The sequence below is a fragment of the Oenanthe melanoleuca genome, chromosome 6 (genome assembly GCF_029582105.1).
Source record: "Oenanthe melanoleuca isolate GR-GAL-2019-014 chromosome 6, OMel1.0, whole genome shotgun sequence".
Classification (NCBI taxonomy): Eukaryota; Metazoa; Chordata; class Aves; order Passeriformes; family Muscicapidae; genus Oenanthe; species Oenanthe melanoleuca.
In genome coordinates this window covers 18,898,943-18,918,469 of record NC_079340.1, presented here as the reverse complement: position 1 = coordinate 18,918,469, position 19,527 = coordinate 18,898,943, and the positions used below count along the sequence as shown (strand labels likewise).

Genomic DNA, 19,527 nt, shown 5'->3' with positions numbered 1-19,527 from the left:
AAAACAAGTGTATAGGGTGGAGTTTGAAAGATGGGAATGACAAATTGGATGTGAGAGAATTTACAGCAATTATGAACTAGAACTCTCCCTGCTGGTATCAGATTGTACTTACAGATTCAGCTGACAGAAAATAACTCTGTAACACTGCCATCAGTATCATGCATGTAATGAGAATCATAGCCATGAATCAGGAAAATATCACTGTTCCCAATTTAGGTCTCATTGCTACTCCTTGCTACATCTCCACTGGTATGTTGTGTGTGGGAAGGGTTCTTTATGACAAGAATTACTGTGGAACACAAAGTGGTTTTCCTCCTTGTGGAAGAACCTATACTGAAGCTGAGCAAAGTGGCTACCAAAGGCATCCCTGTCTGCAGTGTGGATACCTGTTCCTCATTGCTTCATCTCCATGTGTGCCCTCTTTAAAACAATGAGCACCAACTCAACTGCCAGTGAAGACTCAGTGTGGGAAGGCAGCTCTTGAACCATTACAGACTGCAGCAACTTGAAACTCTCTGTGATGCACCAGTCAGTGACACAACAGTATCTCAAGGGAGGTGGAGATCCTCCCAATAACTGTTATTCTCATCTTTAACCTCTTTTCCTGGTCAGATCTTCTATGAAAGTAGGAGTATTATGGCACATTAGCAGGCTACTTTCTTAATTCCTTTCAAATCTCAAAATATACATAAACCAATGGCAAACCAAATTATTCCATTACAGGAAAGAAATGACCAATGTACAGTAGTAAATGAACAGTTTTGTCAGCTGTTAGGGAAGCTACTGACATATGCACAAATTTCACTATAAATAATTGAATAACTGGTTTCAGCTTTAGGTAACCAGTCAAAATTATTTGTTTCACAGGTAAGAACTAATAGTGATTGCTATTGAGACCATAGTGCTCAGGTAACACCACATATCTTTCATTCCAGAAGTGGCCCACAATCGACAGTGAACAATTTTTGTTTTATAAGCAATAATCAAGATCAGGACAGCAACACTTGTATTTCCCATGGACACACATTGAGACAGACACTGTCTTGTCACAGCCCAATGGAACTGGCTGCCAGTGCTGCACCTGCTCTGCTCATGACGGGCTCCAGTCTCAAAGCCTGTCAAGCTGTTACTTTTCATGGCACTACACCTACTGGAAAAATTTAAGGATTAAAAACACAATAATCAGGAAAATAAACTTCATTGTAAGAAATATCTAAGGCACTACCCACCACCACTCAAAACAGCTACAACACTGATATAGAATCAACTTTGTTTCTTAATCTTTCAAATATTGAGTCTAATAATTAAATAAAACTTTTTCCCAGACAACTGCAGCAAACGTTTTTTAACTGAGGATTTTGGGAACAAACAATCCCAAGCCAAGGTGTACTTGGTGCAAAGTTGTCAATAGCTAGAGAAAGGATTTCTCTTTTCAACACCAATAGTATGTCCTTCTACAGGAAAAGATCAAAACTTTGCTTGGGACTCTCACACTTATCTAAAAAGGGTCTTTACAGCCAGAACTGCAAAAAGGAACTAATCTTTTGGGTTGATTTTTTTTTCCTCACTGGGATGTTCTAATTGAGATAACTGGAAAAATATATGAAGATGCTGTTGGCACCAGTCCTTCAAAGCACAGAAAGATTATAACTTGATGATTTTTTTTAAATAAAAGGCAGTATAAATTTTGATATATATATATATATATATACACACACACATATCAATAGCTCATGCTAAAAACAATGCCTATGTATCCCCAACATGGCAAAAATCAAGATACAAAGTTCAGACACTTCACTTTTATCTCCATTGCTTTTCTCTAAGCAATGCAGATAAATTTCACTGCATTAACTTTTCTCTAAGTTCTTCTGTGCATCCCACAGTAATTTGCTTATCAGTCCTAAAAATGGAGCTGCACAGGAGCAACTTCAAACCAATACATTTTATCTCACTTTATTTTGCATATACTGCAGGCTTAGAAGTGAAATCTATAATTTTTCATTCTCACTCTAAATCCTAGAGTATTCATAGAGCAGGGAAAACCAGCTAGTGCAGAGTGGTAAGTCCACTTTGAGTATTATTTCCTTTACTGCTTTCAGCTGAGGTCTGGGCACACAGAATGCCATACACACTGTACGTTTTTATCTTCTTTTTAAGGAAATTCAATAAATAAGGATGAATGCTATTTGACTGTTGCATGAAATGCATAAATAAACCAGTATTTTCCCTGTTTGTTAACTTGACCACCCAGCATACCTAAGAGATTCTCTATTGCAGAACTTTCACTGTCATGTGCAGTCTTAACTTGGTTAACTACAGAATTTCTGATAGGGATATGTTAAAAGCCACGCAATGAGCCCTGAAGTAATAGAGTTTTCCCACACTTAGCTGCTCCAATCCTCTAATTAATACTATGAGACGCCAGTGTATAGTTCTAGACAAACAAAAATGGTAACATATCCTTTCGCCCCAACAGTGACAAACACCCAAATCAATCTTTTCTGTTCCCATGTGGAGAATGACAAGAGGTACAAAACACAGGCAGTGTGATAAGAGATACCTAATACCACACAAAACAGAATAGTTTACTAGGGAAACATGCAAAGAGCTTCGCTTACTTTATACTGTAAAACCACGTGGTTGTATGTGGAAAACACTGCCTCCCTGCTAGAAACAGTGACTTTGTTTCTTTACAGTGGCAGGTAAGCCGAGAAAAAAAAAAGAAAAAATAATCTTGTTAAATTCATAGTTCTGCCTCTGTACAGGAAGAGAAGAACATGTCCCAAACCCGTGGAGTGTGAACAATCCACTTTGGAAGCAAGTTGAAGTTGAAAGGACAACTACATATAGGATCCAGACTCTATTCCATTTAAAACACCAACAGACAAGGCAACCAGGAACAGAAGTCCATCTAGGTACAACTCCAACATATTTATTAAATCAACTGGCTTAACTTTTAAAAACACACATTAGTGTATTTTTTATTTCAACAAAGACTATCAAAGACTAACAAGCAAAACAAAACCCAGATTAAAAGCAGCCAGGATCTGTTCCTGTTTTCAGGGTAGGGACATAGCATGATGATACTTTTTAGGTATTATTGCTTAATTTTATTATTTTAAATTCATACACTTTGAACAAAGTTACTTAATTCTTATCATTTACATCCCTCTTCTGACTATTTGGCTAAAATAATGGGTAACAAGTTGCTAACTGAAAGAGGTTACCATTTAACCACTGAGCCAGAAAAACTGCAATTGAATGGTGCAAAACTTTCACAGCAAACCAGCCGCAGGAAACCTGCAGGGTTTCTGAGCATTGTCTATACGTCTGACATCCCATTGCGTGTCAGAAACTGACACCAACCTTTCACTATCCTCGGCACCAACTATGCTCCCTCACTGTTGTGCGTGTGAGATGATTCACTTGCTTTTCTTTCAGAGAACTGATGATTCATTCAATCGTCTCCAGACCACATTAATGTACTAAATATGCACATAAAGGAAGCAAAAATCAAGTTTTTAAACTTTTTTTTATGCTCAAACGTTTATTTTTTTTTTTTTTTCTTTGAGAGAGAATAGAAGCAATCAAACATGGGAGACGAACCAGGACAGGTTAGGTTTCTGCTCAAAGGCAAGGTTTGGGGAACACACCCAACCCACGTGTAAAACGAGCAGCCGTATTCCGGCGGCGGACGGCGAAGGGAGGGGAGCTCCCGTTCCCTCCCGGCCGGGGCTGCTGCCTCTGCTCCGGCACCTGGGGCGGGCAAGGACCTGGACCGGTGCGTCCCTCCTCCGCCACACCGAGGGCTTGTGCCTCTCCTCCTCCGGTGACATCTTACATAATAAGCCGAGCTAATCACGCCGGAAGCGAGCCAAACCGCCACGGAGCATCAGCGGCGATAACTACCCGCGGGAGATGCTCGGACCCGCTCCTCGCTCGCTGCCCGCCCCGGTGCCTTGCTAGAAAAATCCTCGCCGGGGCGGCAGCGGCTCCCGCAGCAGCCGCCAGACGCGGAGCCCTCGCTCGTCCCCCGCCGCGCTGGGCGCCGTCTCCCCGGGAAGCCGCACGCATCGCGGACGGCACCAGCCTCTCCCGAGCGCTCCCAGCCCCGCCGCCCTGCCCGGCCGCCGCCGGATCCCTCCTCAGCGCCGAATTGGAGGAGAAAGTTACTCGGCGGCGGCCCGGCGTCCGCCGCCGCCGCAGTTCAAGAGCAATGTCACGTTCAACAACTTGTTATGACACATGATCCCCCCGCACGCATCCGCAGCTCGGCGGCCCCCGGCGGGCCCCTTACCTTCCCCTGCAGAGGCCACGGGCACCCGCGGGCGTGTGCGGGAGTGGGTGCGTGTGGCAGCGCGGGCGGCGCCGGCTGGGCGGGCGGGCGGGGGAGGGGAGGGCGGCGGAGCGGCGGGAACGCGCCTCGCCGGACTTGGCGGGCGGGGGCGGCTGCGGGGCGGCGCGGGGAGCGGCGCGGAGGGGAGCGCGGGGGGCGGAGGAGTTCCCGGGGCTTGTTTACGCATTGCCGCCCGCCCGGTGCAGGCGCTGCACTCTCTGATTGGACACAAACTGGGGCACAGCCGGGCTCGGGCGCTGTCGCCCCGGGGGCCCCCGGCGCCGCTCGGCCGCCGGTGAAGCCCCCGCCGGGCTGCGGGGCTCAGGGCGGCCGGTGCCCCGCGGGCTCCGCCGGCACCGCCGCCCGCCCGCCCTCAGCCGCTGCCCGGCCGCCGCCCCCGCGCATGCCCGGCGCGCCGGCGGGCCCGGGACGCGCATGCGCCCTGCGCGTGCCCGCTGAGGCGGCGGGGCCGGCGCGGAGCCGCTGCCCGCCCGGTGCCAGCGCGGCCGGGGCGCTCCGCGCTCTCCGCCGGCTGTGGCGGGGCGGGACAGGCGGAGCCGCCCCTCAGGCGCTAGTTATGTAACCGGGGGGTGCCTCTGGCTGCCCCGCGCCAGCGGCTGCGCCCGGGGAGGAGGGGCTGCCCCTCGGTGCTCCTGTGGCTGCGTTTGCCGGGCTGGGAGTTGGATGCGCTCCCTCCGCCCCAGGGACGGGCCCTTACCGAGCAGCGGCCGCTGCACTTTCCCGCCCCTTCCCCGGCCAGGTGCGGCCCCAGCAAGAGCACAGCACCAGTCAGACCCTTCTTCGCCGCTCTTAGCCCATCGCGTCCCGAGCATTTCAGAAGTTCGGGCAGTACGCGGTGCGGAGCGAGCAGCCGCAGGCAGCGCGGGTTGCTGCCCTGAGCAGCGGCTGCACAGAAACACCGCGCTGTAGGCAAAAGGCCATCCCAGCGAGGGGTATTTTCTCTTAGTTTATTTCTGCTGGGGTGGGTGTGACTCATATCTTATCCTTGGTAATTTCCAGTGAAATAAACAGTTTTAACCAAAGAAATAATCAGAACATAACACAGTCATGTGACATTACTTATGTACTCATTAATTCTAATTAAGCAGCTCCTTAATGTGTTCCTTTTACACTCCCATCCTACAGTCAGCAATGGCAATAAATGCGATACTGAAATGTAAGCCATGAGAGCTCTTTGCAATAGGAATCCCCACGATGCACTCTGAGTACGCACCACGGGAACTTCCCTGACTCATTTCAGATGAGTAAGCTTCTCAGTCAAGTTTTCCTGGCATTTGATGGTAAAGCACTCAACTTCCTCATACTGATAACAGAATCAATAGTCCCTGTAGCCTGTTCCATGTTGCTTCTTGCACAGAGTTTGGGATAATGGCCCTGGCTAGATCCATTTCCTTGCAAGCCAGTAGAGTGGTTGGCCAGCAGTCAGGACTGCTGATACTAACATGGAGCTGAGCATTCTCCTGCAAGTTAGCAGCTTTCCCAACTTCAACTTTCATCCTTAGATGGAGAGTAGGAGTGTAGTTTTGAAAGATTAATTTTAATATATCCGTGATGCTTTCCAAATAACATTGCATTAAAAAAATCTTAAATCATCTGATTCAGGTCACAGCACCACATTTATTTAGACAGCAGTGAACCCTGTGAGTAGATATTCTGAGGCTTTGCTGGTCAGACTAGTGTTGATCTTGACTGTCAGGTCAGCTGTTGGTTATAATTGAGTTTTTGATAATGAGCCAGATTGGTTTTATCACAGCAATGCATTTAACTCCATAGAGTTTATAGTCAAGAGGTCTCACACCATGCAGAGTATTTTTAGAGACTAAAAGAAACTTCACTGAAAAGAAACTAGACTGTCTGTACTTCAGACTATCATATCAGGCTCACTGAAGACTGAGACCTGGGTCCTATGGGTCCTATCATTAAAAGTTTTGGGGACTCTTGTAGGGGTTTGTTTTTTTTTTTTTTTGAGGGGGGGAGGTGGTAAGTAAAACTTGTAACTAAAAGTTTTTCTTTGTTAAAAAAGGGGAAAAAATAATTTCTGAATCACAGAAGAACAGTTCCAGAGAGAGACAGTAGTTCTTTATCTGAAAAGAAAGGTCAGAAAGAGAGCAAATTCCTGTACTTGAGCAGTCATTGATTTTACTGGAACAACTGATGCCAACACTAAAGTCACAGAAAAAAAACATAGTAGAAGATAAAATTATTCAATGTATTGTTACAAGGTAGGAATGTAGCTACCAGTGATGGTCTAGACATGGTAGGACAGAGCTCAGAGCAGATTAACTTTCTTCACTGAGAGAGCAAGGAAGGCACACATAAAGCCCCAAAGCAAAACACTTCAGTACTGACAGTTCTCTCACCAAATGTTCTGAGTCTACCTAAATGATGGATAGATTTCCCTTTCCAAGGGTTTCTTCACAGCCAAGAGGGCCATATATTTAAATCTAAGTTCATACATATGTAACTGTAAGTTTAGATGAAAATTTATCTTCTCACATGTTTTCTTGGCTCCTAGGAGACACCAAACAGTGAGAGACTAATAATTGAAGCACAAGAGTTGGCACTACTTGTTTTGTGTGTGGCAATGTAAAGGCCTAAAGATCTAAATCCATTAAGTAGCTGTGAAAACCTGCACTATAGACTCTGTTTTTATTTTATATCTTACATGATATTGAATTTTTAGTGTAAACAGTTTTTGCAGTTTCATGGTAGATTTTGCATACAGAAGAAAATGGTTTGCCTGGTTCAACACTCAGTTCTCTAATTATCTTTCTTTCACTTTCTCTGATTTTATTTCTAATAGAGTGACAAGCCTTAAACTACTCCCTTGGGCTTTCTTCTTCATCCCAAGCTTTGTAAAATGTAGATGTTTCCCTAAGATGATGGCTTTTATAAGATTAGAGCAACAGCCACATCTGGAACTCCTCTTCTGCTAATGCATCTTTGAAGAACTGGCATGAAAGTTGTACTCAAGTGTAAAATATGTGGTGGGGAAATATTTTCTAAAACTAAGAAATAAGCAAAATTAACTGGTTTCATTGGTTTTCAGCAGTTGCTACATGTAGGGTTGGGAGTTAACTTTCAATTCATCAGTAGATTTTGCCTGTCAAATAAGCTAAAAAAAATTCCAGTGAAGGGCAAGCCACAACTTTTTGGTATCAGGGATCTTTTGGAGACCTGGCTCTCGATTTCTGACCTAATCTACATAATTCTCAATGGGTGCCCTCCCTACCTCCTCAAAAATATTGCCAAGGTACATTTTTCCTTTTCCAAAGACTACACAGAAATTGAAAATTATGGCTTTAAAATGTCTAGCATTAATTATGCAGCTTTCTTATGACTTCTTGCCAGTGAGTGATAAATCCCTCTCCTCCAGAATGTGACTACTTTAACAGAGTACTAGGGCACTCTAAAACTACTTCAATTTGAAAAGAGGGTATCATCACTCCTAACTACCTATTTAGAATCATGATGCTATTTTAAATACTATTTTACACTATGATTTTTTCATTCCATTTGTGCTGCTAATTAACTTGCTCTCCAAGCAAGGTTATCAATTGTTTACTGGTCAGCAAAAGGCACCCTTGGCTTTTACTGAGCACAGCTTAGTGTTGCTATAATTAACAGAGTATCTCATACCAACAGTGAGACTGAAGTGTGAATTCTGCTTTTTAGTGGATATTTTCAACTTGAGCATTGTTTTAATTTTATTCTATAAATACTGAAACACCCTGACATATGAATTATGCAGCAGAAAAGAGGTGCTCTCTTGCCTTTGGACTAGACTGGGAGTTTTCATTCAGTTGCAGAGGGGAAGAGCTGTGAAACACCTGCTCAGCCTGGCTTCAGCTCCAGCAGGAATATGAATTGCCAGATACCTGTCTTCTGTCATCTGGAATAGCTGCCTATTTACAAAGTCACAATAGAGCCTACCACATGAAAATCTAAGAGTTTACTTTCTCCTTGTGACAGAAGCTATTGAGATCCTTGGGTAAACAGCACATTTAATCATTTATTGGTGCATTATAAATAAGTACATCAAAACCAAATATTTTCTTTGTTGGAGCAGAGCTACAGCCACATCAGGGTTAGACCCTGAGCAGGGAATTCTGCACTCCTTCAAAGGCATCAGCAGTCTCCACAGACCTGCTCTTGTGCTTTAAGGCAAGTCACATCTCCAGTTGCACTATTCCAGAGACTTTCTCTACTTCCTTCTATTTCACTACTTTTTAACTTAACCACTCTCTATATCCTAGTATATTATGAAGAATTTTGGTTATAATAGCAGAGAAACATGTTTCCTAGTTTGACTTTCATAATTTTATGAAATATGAACTAAGGTATAATTACACCATATAAGAGATTATTACATGATGTCATTTCACAGGCAGGATAGAATACCTACCAATGACTATGGGCAATCTTCCTCCAAAATGGAGAAGGGCACAGAGAGGTGGTCTCATAGTAATGAGCTCTATTTCACACTGGGGAATTCTGCTGCTAGACAATTACCAGAGTAGATTTTAACAGACTCACCAGTAACACTTTGAGTGGGATGGCTGGACAAGACTCATACCTGTGCTCAGTAATCACAGCAGCTGTTTCTGAGCAAGTCTCCCTCCTGGCAGTGAGGAAACAATCCCTTACCAGGGAATTCAGAGCATAATTACTGAATGGTGTCTTTTCACAGCCCAGAGACCACACTAGACAATCACTTTTACACTGCCAAATGGAATTAATGCAGAAAAGCAGGATGAAATAGCAAAGTCTCCAGGGACACTTTTCCTCTTCGTTTACAGATGAGGACATGACTAGTCTTCTGCACTACCCTTTTGTAGCCTGTGGTGTACAAAACAGCTCACAAGGCAATTGAGAGAAGTAGCTGCTCATGAGGAGGAGGTGAACCTAGATACTAAATTTAGATCCCATGTATATACCCTACCATGTGAACTTTTTTAGGTAATCCCAAAGGAAAATATTTTCTGAATTGAATCTATTTCTTATTGTAGTGTTGATTTGAGCCACTGTTGAAGTAAAAGAAAGTAGGATGACACTTCTTTATTTTTTTTTTAAGACTCCTAGAAATCAGGGTTTTCCCAAATTTCTACTGCATCAACTAAAATACCTGCAGTAGTTGTTGCTCAAGCAATTAGAATAAATTATAACCGGTTGAGTTTTGTATTACACCAATTTCTAAATCAGAATTCAGAGTCCTTGAGGTGGCAAGTGTTTCATCTGGTATACTTTGTCCCAGCCCTTGCTGGGGCATCTGAACACCTTAGTAATTAGAGGGAAAATATTTCTCTAAGTTTTTATTTGCATGTCAACTAGAGTGTAGAACCAAAGATTGTTAAAACATAGAGAGGGGAATAAAGGTCCTCTTACACAGCATTTATTTTCAATCTAGTCTCTGGTTGTTGAAAACAAATAGTTTTTAAGGGGCTTATATATTTAGAGCAACATAGTTGAGGTCTGGATGTAGATAACTAGAGCTGTAGATACTGGAGGGGGTTTTTTTACAATGGGATGTAACAGTACACGGAGAAGAGGGAAGAGAAAGATTTGTGTGACAAATCCATCCCACAGTTCAGAGATCTTCCTTGAATTTCTTTAAAAAGAAGCAAACAAGACACAATAGAGCACTGATGGATTGAAGAGTTCCTATGTAAGAGGGAGCTTTTCTAATCTTCAAGGATCAACCTGTCCACTACCAAATACTTAGGATGACACAGCATGCACACATTAAAAAATTCTTTTTAGCACATAATAAAATGCACAGTATAAATCTGGGGCTTTTTTCTGTCCCATAACATTAACATATTTTATACATTTTTTATCCCCTCTGCATGTACCTGATGGCACCATCACTGACAGCACAGTAATCTTCCTTATAAACTTCCTTGCAGACAGCAGTGATCCAGCAGTTTTTAATCCTGAATGATTTGTAAAACTACTGTAAAAGCACATGTGAGCAGTCCAAACAGCTATTGAGACCTTAAATTATCATCAGGCAATACTTTTTTTTTTTTGAAAATCAGTCAGTGAATGGTTTACTTATCAGGTATTAGTGTAGCAGTATATTTTCTTGGCAAACAGAGAAGATTTTTAACCAAGAGATAAGGTAGGAGAATTTGACAGGCTGTTCTTTATACTTCTAATCAGAACAGTTACCAAGATATTTTTGTTTATCAAATTGTGAAAATTCTCCCAGTATGTGAGAATTTTTTAATACAATATGAAGAGTCTATAGCTGCAAATCCATGCAAAAGAAATATAGTTCTTTCATAATTTGATTTGTCAGAGTGCTAATTTTGTGCATGTAAATACAGCCTGTGACCCCTTCCAGTGTGTGGCTATGTGTTAACTGTGCTCTTGCCCCCTCTGATTATTCCTTTCTTGCTTCTCCCTTTGCTCAGCCCTCTCTTCTGATTTGGTTTTCATGAACAAATCACTGAAAATTCCCTCTCTTCTCAATTTTTATGGTGTCCTAATCCTAGAGGAACACAATCACTCTGGATTTTACTTTGGGTGTGTGCAGCCATGACTTAGGCCAGGGAGAATAACAGATGATAATATAATAATCATGCATGATGCTCCAATTCCTCAGGCAGTAGAACTTTAGTGGGACAAACCCCTGTGCTGAACACAAAGAAGGATGAAACAGAAATGATAAATCCATTTGGTTCTGCCCCAGCAGGGCTGGTAGCAGACAACAACCAAAACACAAACAACACCTTCTAGGGCACAAATGGAAGCTTGTGACATACAGCTTTGAAGTCTGTGTGTGGACAGAAATGTATATTTAGGGGGCCTAAATATGGCCCCTAAAAACACCCCATGTGGAAGGTGTGTTTTACCCAAATCTACACACATGAGGATTTGGTTTGAAACATCTACCACCCATGATCCTGATTAAAAATACCCCAGTACCCACAGATAGAGTAGGCAGGTTTAATCCCTTGCTGTAAATTACTCTGTACTTTTCCAGGGGCTTCATGTCCTCCCAGTCTCTCTCTCTCAAAATATAGCTGCAACTTGTCAGTAAGCTGAAACATCATTAGGGAAAGGAAGCCAGAAGATGGACAAACTGTAGGACTATGGATTGTACATCTTTCAAAATCCCAGCTGAATTCCAGTTAGATCTAGACTTCAGAAATTAAATACTGACCAAACAATTTCCTATAACACTGGTTAAAAGTCCAAACTATGTTTTCTTTAAGCTGATGATAAACATAGTGGTGGATATAATTGAAAGTCAAGGTTTTGGGAAACAGCTTTAAGCAACCAAATTTACAGGCATCCTTAGTGACAAATCAATGGAAGCAGGTGGACATCTAAGCTTAACATTTAATCTGTTTTCACACAGCCAAAGCTGTAAATAGGAAGAATCTACAAGATGAATTGGTGAAACTAAAAAAAAATTTACGCCCCCAAATTTTATGTAATGAAACTTTCAATATCTCATCTAAATTCCTGCCAAATTCAGGATCCATATGCCCTGCTACAGAGTTAATTTGAATTTTGAATTTAAGGTGTTACTTCTTCACTGCTATATAGCATATTTGATAAAGACTGATTTGTAGTTGAAGAGATGAAATGGGAAAGTACAGGAGAACATGAGGAAGCAGACTGGAAAAATAGAAGCCATGAGAGAGGTTTCACTCAGGTGTCTGTGTAATTTGCCAGCTGCTCTGCCCATCAGAGGATAACTGCAGGCACCATGGCAGTGCCAGGCTTTTGCACCCTCATAGGGGTTTTCATTCACAAGATCTGCAGGGGAAGTAAAGAAGCAATGCCACTTTTTCCCCATCTTGTTGCCCACAAGATCACATTAATGAAATATGCCAATGATGTTAAGTGGCATGCCAGGCTGGATGACTGTAAATCACTGCAATTTGTTCTTCCTCTCTGTGTCCAGGTTATATTTTCTCTGCTACAACCCACCCAACCCACACATCCTTAGTTACAGATAGACGTCACTAATTTTTAATATACTAAGTAAATGCATTAGAGACTTGTGTAGGCCAACCAAAGGGGAAGAGAAGATTCCACAATTGCTTAGATATAGATCTTATAGTGGATGAGCCAATAAAAACATGGATGCACAACCCAGCTGGTGAATCACACCAATATGGATAGATTTTGTCTACCTGGGATGATGTCCTCATTTACAATTTCATATCTCTATTGCAAAGCTGTGATTCAAGGATGCATTTGGGAAAGGCAAGAAGAATGAGCATCAGCTGCACCAGTCAAGTATAAATCATAATTCACAAAGGGCATTCTTTCTTTAAAACACTATGTTACATCTAGGTGTTTCCCTAAAATCAAAGGGAAGTTAGTAAGAATCCTTGAAACTTAAAAAGTCCTCACACAGTGAGATAGGAAATGACTGCTTCCTGACAGAATTTATTTTCTGCTTGGAACTAAATAATTTCTATAATCGTGTTCCATCACACAAAATAAGCTGGTCAGTCCTGGTTTAATAACTGGCACAGAGGGAAAGCTTTATCAACTCCATCTGTGTATATGCAAAATTCAAAACAATAAAATCACTTTTTTAAAAGAAAAGTCAAAACATGGATATTTGAGTGTTTCTATTAAATAGTGAACTATTTTCAGTTTCAAATAGTTTTACAAATATTTTAAGATTTGCTTTGACAGATGGAGCTAAATATATTTAATTTTGCTATGACTGCAGGACTTTGAACTTTGGGTCTTAAAAGACCAGATATAACTAGCTGGGCATTCAAAATTAAAATCCTGTATGATGCAGAAATTTTAGTTTCTGTTCGAGATTAATTCTTTCAGTTGTCAAGTATCAGCCTCAAAAATGAGCATTTGGCAAAATAAATAATGAAAGGTTATCTGTCTAAATGAGAGCACACCCTGGGCAGTGATAGTCTTAAGTATTTCAATGTCCCTTAAGCATCAGGAACATGAGTTAGGCTACCCTGGGACCCCTGATACTTATTTCATTTGGAACAAGAGTTCTTAAGCCCTTACAGGGAGTCCCTCAGTGATGTACAGACACCTCCAGTGTGACCCCAGCCACAACACAGAGGGACTGGGAGAACCTGGGAGACTTTGAATGCAAAACTTCCCTTTTCTTCTCCCTTGTAAGAACAAGTGCTGATCTTCTGTTAATTATCACTTTGACTCAGGAGGATGGCTGGACAGCAAAGCCACTGAAGAGGGACAGCTGTAGCTAGGGTGTCCTTGTGCATCATCAGATGTGCCTCACTTGCTGAGCTGAAGGAAGCAGCGTGCTGGTGTCACAGGATCCACTTATACTGGCATTAGCTATGCTAAGCCTGCCTGATAGATACAAAACTTCTGTCTTCAGAACAGATTTTAGGCACATTTCATCAGCCCAAGTTTAATCCTGCTGACAGCATAGCATGCCTACTTTAATGCCATCTTTCATTTCAGAAAATTTCCCCCATCTTTTCTCTGCAGCTTTTACCACAGGGCTCCTAGGGGTGTGAAGGGTGAGGAATTGTTAGCAAGAGGTCACATTCCTTTGCCCACCAGATTTGATGCAAGTCCTAGACTAAAGATTAAATTATTAAAGTTAAATTATTCAGCTTCACAACTAGTGGGATTAGGTAATGCAGTGCATGTTTCTTAGTGCCTAGCCAGACTCAAAGCCAGTAGTAACTCCTAGTAGTTGTTACAGATTATTTGTCTTCTGAGAACATCCATCCACTTCCAAACATTTTCCAGTGAGGCACCAAATAAGGCCTTTTTTTTTTTTTTTTTCATTTAGCTGTAAAATGCCATATAGCTAAAGAGTTGTGAGGGTTTTTTTCCCTTTTTTGCTTTAATGGCTTATATAATAGCTCCAGCAATTTCAGTAAGACACAGCATCTTGCTTCTCTCACAATCTCTGAATAAGCATCACTGCTGGTAGCCCACACCTCTCCTTTTCTACCCCTGCAGCAGCTTCTGATTTGTTCATCTTTGCTCTCTGCAGGGAAGATACCTCAGCTGCCTTGCATTCATTCTTCATTCAGCAAAATGTGGAACAAATGTTCAGTGACAGCCTGTTGCACAGCAGTTTAATAGTGCATAAAACAGAGAGGCTACTGCAAGCAGCTTTTGGAAATTCAGCATTTTTTATTTAAAGCTATTCAGCTTTGTAGTAATGTGATGGTTCACTCTGCAGCTAGATTTCCAGAGATGTGTGGCTTTATGTAAAGGAGTATTAATGTATTTTTAAGACACTTTTGGATTTTCAGTAGAATCCTTTGTAAACTACTATGACATGTGTTTCAGATATTGTAAGAGGAGGGTTCAATAATGCAAATATCCCACTAACCTCAGCAGAGTACTTCATGCTCCATGTTCTCTAAGAAGTCAGTAAAAAATTTTTGAAGACACCAAAAACATCAGAGCAAATTCAATCAATAATCATATGTTTCTGTCTTGAATACATATTTCTGCCTAATGGAAAAGTCTTAAGTGCTTGTTTAAGCTCTTCCTTGCCAGACCATATATCTTCTGACCACTAGTGAAACTGTTTTGTTTAAGGGGAAAGGAGTTTGTAGAGAGAAAAACTGCGACTGATTTTTCAAACTTGTAATGCAGACTTGGAAATACATTGTCCCAACTTTTCTTTTTTTTTAATTCCTAGCCTCTCCCTCTGCTCTTGGTTCATTTTCCCCTTTTGAACTCTAAGCAGCCCCATTTTTTTTTCAGATTTCTCTCTCCCCAGCACAGGTCATGCCTCTCTGTCAATTCCTTTCTCCTTATATTTCTATCCCCCACCATACCTTGGAGGGGTTGTACATTTTCCCTTTGTAGCACCTGCTACATGTGGAGGGAGCAGGAGTACCTTTTACCTTTCCCAAGAGGATCTCTGGCATCCTTGTGCCTGGGTTTCTGCCCTGGCTGCTGTGAGCAGGCTATGGGAATCCCTATTTATCCATGTGTTCTGCCTATTACATGAAAGACTCCATTTTTTCCCAGGGCTGAAGATGGCAGTGCAAACCTATTCGTATCCTTTCCTCTAACAAGGCTGTACTTATTTTGTCTATCACAGGATAACTGCTTTCCCAGCAAACTTTGCTGAAGGCAAAACAATGGAGGCTCCTTTCACTGCTTTAAGAGCATCTCTGGGGTTGCAGGAGAACTTATTGGGTCTTTCCAATTGTTCTCCTTCCTGTTGCACAGGCTTCCCCTTGGCAGCCAGCACTTCTGAGCCCAGCCAGGAGATATTGCAAAAGAGAAGTAGCTATTCAAGCCAAGAGCATCACATAATTTTACACATAATACTAAGTTTTATAAAAGCATTTGGTAATCAGGCATCATTCCCTGCCCACATTCAATCCCTGTGAATGTTTTTAACCATCTTTGCTCTTAAGCAGAGCCTTCCTTTTCAAGTTGTACATTGAACATAAATGACATTTGAAGAAATACTTTCATATGTGGTTGATTCTAAGACTAATCTTCTAAGAATAAGCCAATGGAATGCAAATCTGTTTCCCAACACCATATAATATGTCATCTTAATATAGATCTCTTTCCAGGCAGTATGGTTTCCCTAACAGCAAAAAATAGAAAGCTTTTCTCATGCAGGGGTTGGAAATAGTACAACATGATGAAATAATACTATTGCTTCATATTGAAGGAGCCTCCAGATTGTCACTTGCCACGAGCACAAGCTCTGTGCACCTCTGAAAAGCTTCAAGCCACTTCAGTGGTTTGCCTCCATTTACCTCTGGCACACCAGCAATACTGTCAGAGGGATGCAAGCTGCACCATCACCAGTCCTTTGTGAACATGAAGTAACTATACAGAACAAAAAGAGTCTCAGTTCAACTTTCAACCCTGCCTAGATTTTAGTGAGGCAAGAAAGAGGTGACAGATCTTTAAAGAGTCACCACCTGCTAAAGAAAACTAGAAAAATCCAAGTAACTCCTAGCTGAATTTTCTTACCCTTCCATCAGTACTGGAACTGGGAGGTGAGCAACATGAAAGGGAAGCATTTTCTGTGTTTGACCTTTCTTACAGCAGAAGGTGAGTACAGCACTTTTCTTTCAGGTATAAAATATTGTAACTATAAAACAGCTTGTTCTCAGTTTTCCCTTCTTTTCCTCAAGAAGCAAATAATAGTAGATACACTAACTTTTGAGTATAGAAAATAATAGAAAAACTTCACAATTATCAGCTCTGTAAATACCATATGACATTAAAATGTTTAATAAGAAATACCCTCTTTTTATAAGAAATATCACCTTGTTTTATGTAATGAAAATACATTTAACATCTCCAGATAATAAAACCCAGTTGCTCTACACAAAATAACTGGTGGATCACCAGGGTTAAATTTTCTGAGAACTATTGAAGTACTGAACAACAGAATTAGAATTCAAACAGCAGTAATATGCTAAAAGGATGATTACATTCACTATTTCATATGTGCAAAAATGGAATGACAAATCACCTCCATCAAGACAAACCTGCAGAGAATGCAGCAAGGAGTCTGTATTTTTACCTTTATTCTTACAAGAAGAACAATGGAAGGTTTGCAAAGTACATTCTGGTCTGTCAAAAGCACTCAATGTTTGAGTCACCAAAATGCCTGTGACCTGGAACGCCTACCACTTTCTCTGTGTTGATTAAACTTCATTAGAGGTGAAAGAACTGCATGGTGTTACAGGAGAGAGGAGGAGGCAGCACTAACAGGCCACTTTCCAAGCAGATTTCCCAGAAACAGAGCAATTAATAAAGGGCCCTAGAAATGCTTTTCGTGCACTTCTATTTATTATGTCATGAAGTGCAAACTAAAAGCTTAATGAATCATAAAATGCAGCATTTTTATGATTATTTCTTCATGCCTACTCCAGATCTGTCTAAATAAACAGGGATAGTAATGTACAGGCAGAATTTGGATCTAGCTTACCCTCGGCCAAGGTCACATACACAAAACAAATGGTTCTGTGAAGAGAGCTCAGGAGCCTGATTTGCTGTAGATTTTATCTGTGAGCTCAGTTCACTGGGAGCAAACTGGGTGTGCATTTAAAGTGAAGTTTTATCTGGATTTAGCATAGTCATGACAGTTCTTCATGTAGAATCTTTTGTGTCTTGTAGGAGCTGAAGCCTTAGTAGAGGCACTCTCCTTTGTTAGGGGCACTCAAAGCCTCTCTCTCCCCTTGGTAACAAAGTTCTGATTTTCATAAATATATAAGGGAAATTGTTTGGAGGCTGCTGCTGCTTTCCAATTTGTTTAAGATTTACTAGTGAGTTAAAAAGCAGATGCACATCCAAATCACATGATTGCATAAGCCTGTTTCCTTAGAAAACCAGAAGAGGAGTTCTGAGACCCACAGAAAGGAAATCACAAAGAGGGAAAAGAGCAATTTAAACAATATATTGACAATACCTAAAAAGCACTTCTTATTCCTGTCCACAGCAAATCTGAGGCAAATATTGTTCACAGATTAAAAACATCTTAATGGCACATTAGTTTTATTCATTTACCACATTAGTTTTACTTTTCCTTACAGTAAACCCAACTGAACTTCGCTGAGCTACTATCAAAGAATGCATGCTTCATCATCCTAATATCAATAAAGCAATATAGTGCATCAAAGAAATGTTTCCTAGTGAATGACATTTCTCACTGTAGAAGCAAAAAGCCTTCAATATAATTAATTTCTTAGTTTTTTCATAGACAAGAAGTCAGGTACAAGTCTCTGTTCAGAGAAGTAGGAGAAGGAGGATTTAATAACATGAAAGATTTTTCTTTTTTTTTTTTTTTTTTTTTTTAAATACTGTAAGCCATACAGTTTTGTTTTAAACAGCACTTTTCACTATAAACAGGATCAAAGCAAATTTTCAGAAAACACCTCCTTGATTCTGCTCTGGAAAATTATCTCCTTTGTTTCCTTTTCCCTCCCCATGAGCTATTTTCGGTGTTTCCACCAAGTTGTTAGTCATAACAAGTCACCAAACCTGGAGGCTGTTAGCTTTGCAATGAAGCAGAAACAAGTCGTGGATGAGGTTCTCTCCTAATAGCTTTATCATGTGGATGACACAGAAATTGTAGCACCCTGGGCATACTGATACAACTTACTTTGAACCGACAATTTATCATATTTTATAAGAAATTATTTCTGACAAATAGTCCAAATGGGCCTGTCTTCCAGGAGAGAGGACAAACTTTTGTTGTCCTAGAAGCATTTGCACAGGTGATGGGGACAGGGCTGTGTGGCACAGGAAGACACCTTTGCCCTGAATTTACATCTGTACTGCTAATGATGGAATGACGGCAGCACTTGCAGCTTTACTCCCAGCTTCACACACACCTCCCATCCTCTTTGCCTGTGCTCCCAGCTGTAAGCCTTGCTCGGTTCCCTCCCCTTGCCTTTCTTCCCCGCGGAGCTCCGGGTGCTCCGGCACAGCCGCGCTGAACCCGCCTCTGCCTCCGGGCCGGGCTCCGCGGGCTGGGGAGGGCTCACCGGACCTCACTGAAGTGCGAGTCGGTGGCTGATGCTCGAGGTAAACAAATCTTCAGCTGGGGAGCCCATCTGCGAAAACTTTTACAACTTTTTCGCTGCAGCTGCTGCCGTCACTGCAGGAGCATCACTCGTGTGCAGCGCTGCTCCAGGGGCTCAGCTCAGGAACGCAATGCTAACCCCTAGTACTTAAAGAGGAAGTCTTTGGAAACTTAGATTGGCAGGTAGGTAGATTTGATACCATGAGAAGGGACTATAAACCCAAAGATGTTCTGAGATCATCATTCAAAGGAGCAAATGACGTCGTTTCCTTGCTTCAGAATTAGCTGCACTCTCTCAGAACTAATTTTTAATTCTCGAAATTTGCTCCTTGCAATATATGCTGTTTAAATTCAAGACCTTAGTGTTTCTTGTGCTTAATGGAGCACTCTCACACAAGAAATACAGACATCATCTAACAAACATACTTGGAGTCTTGTTTTTTCCTGGTGTGGGGTAACAGCAGATTATTTTCTTGCTAATTATTCAGGTACATATAAATAGCTGGTTGGGAAGTTCGTGTACAAAAATAAGTTAGCAAAGTGCCAAGTTCCAGGAGCAGCCTAAGTGCTCGTTATGGAGGGAGCCTTTCTCACGACAATCATGCTTTGTTTTTTTACAGACAAGCTGTACCAGTTGCCACGTGGTAGTTTTTCTGATAGCCTC

At 41.7% G+C, this 19,527-nt stretch overlaps 1 protein-coding gene across 2 annotated transcripts in view; it reads right to left on the bottom strand.

Moving 5' to 3' along the window:
* The window catches only part of PCGF5 (polycomb group ring finger 5), a 65,738-nt gene extending 61,021 nt beyond the window's left edge, over nucleotides 1-4,717 (bottom strand). For both annotated transcript variants that reach the window (XM_056494701.1, XM_056494702.1), the window contains exon 1: nucleotides 4,301-4,717. The gene's annotated coding sequence lies outside the window, so the exon portion shown is untranslated. The remainder of the gene's footprint in view (nucleotides 1-4,300) is intronic.
* Between the last annotated feature and the right edge of the window lie 14,810 nt (nucleotides 4,718-19,527).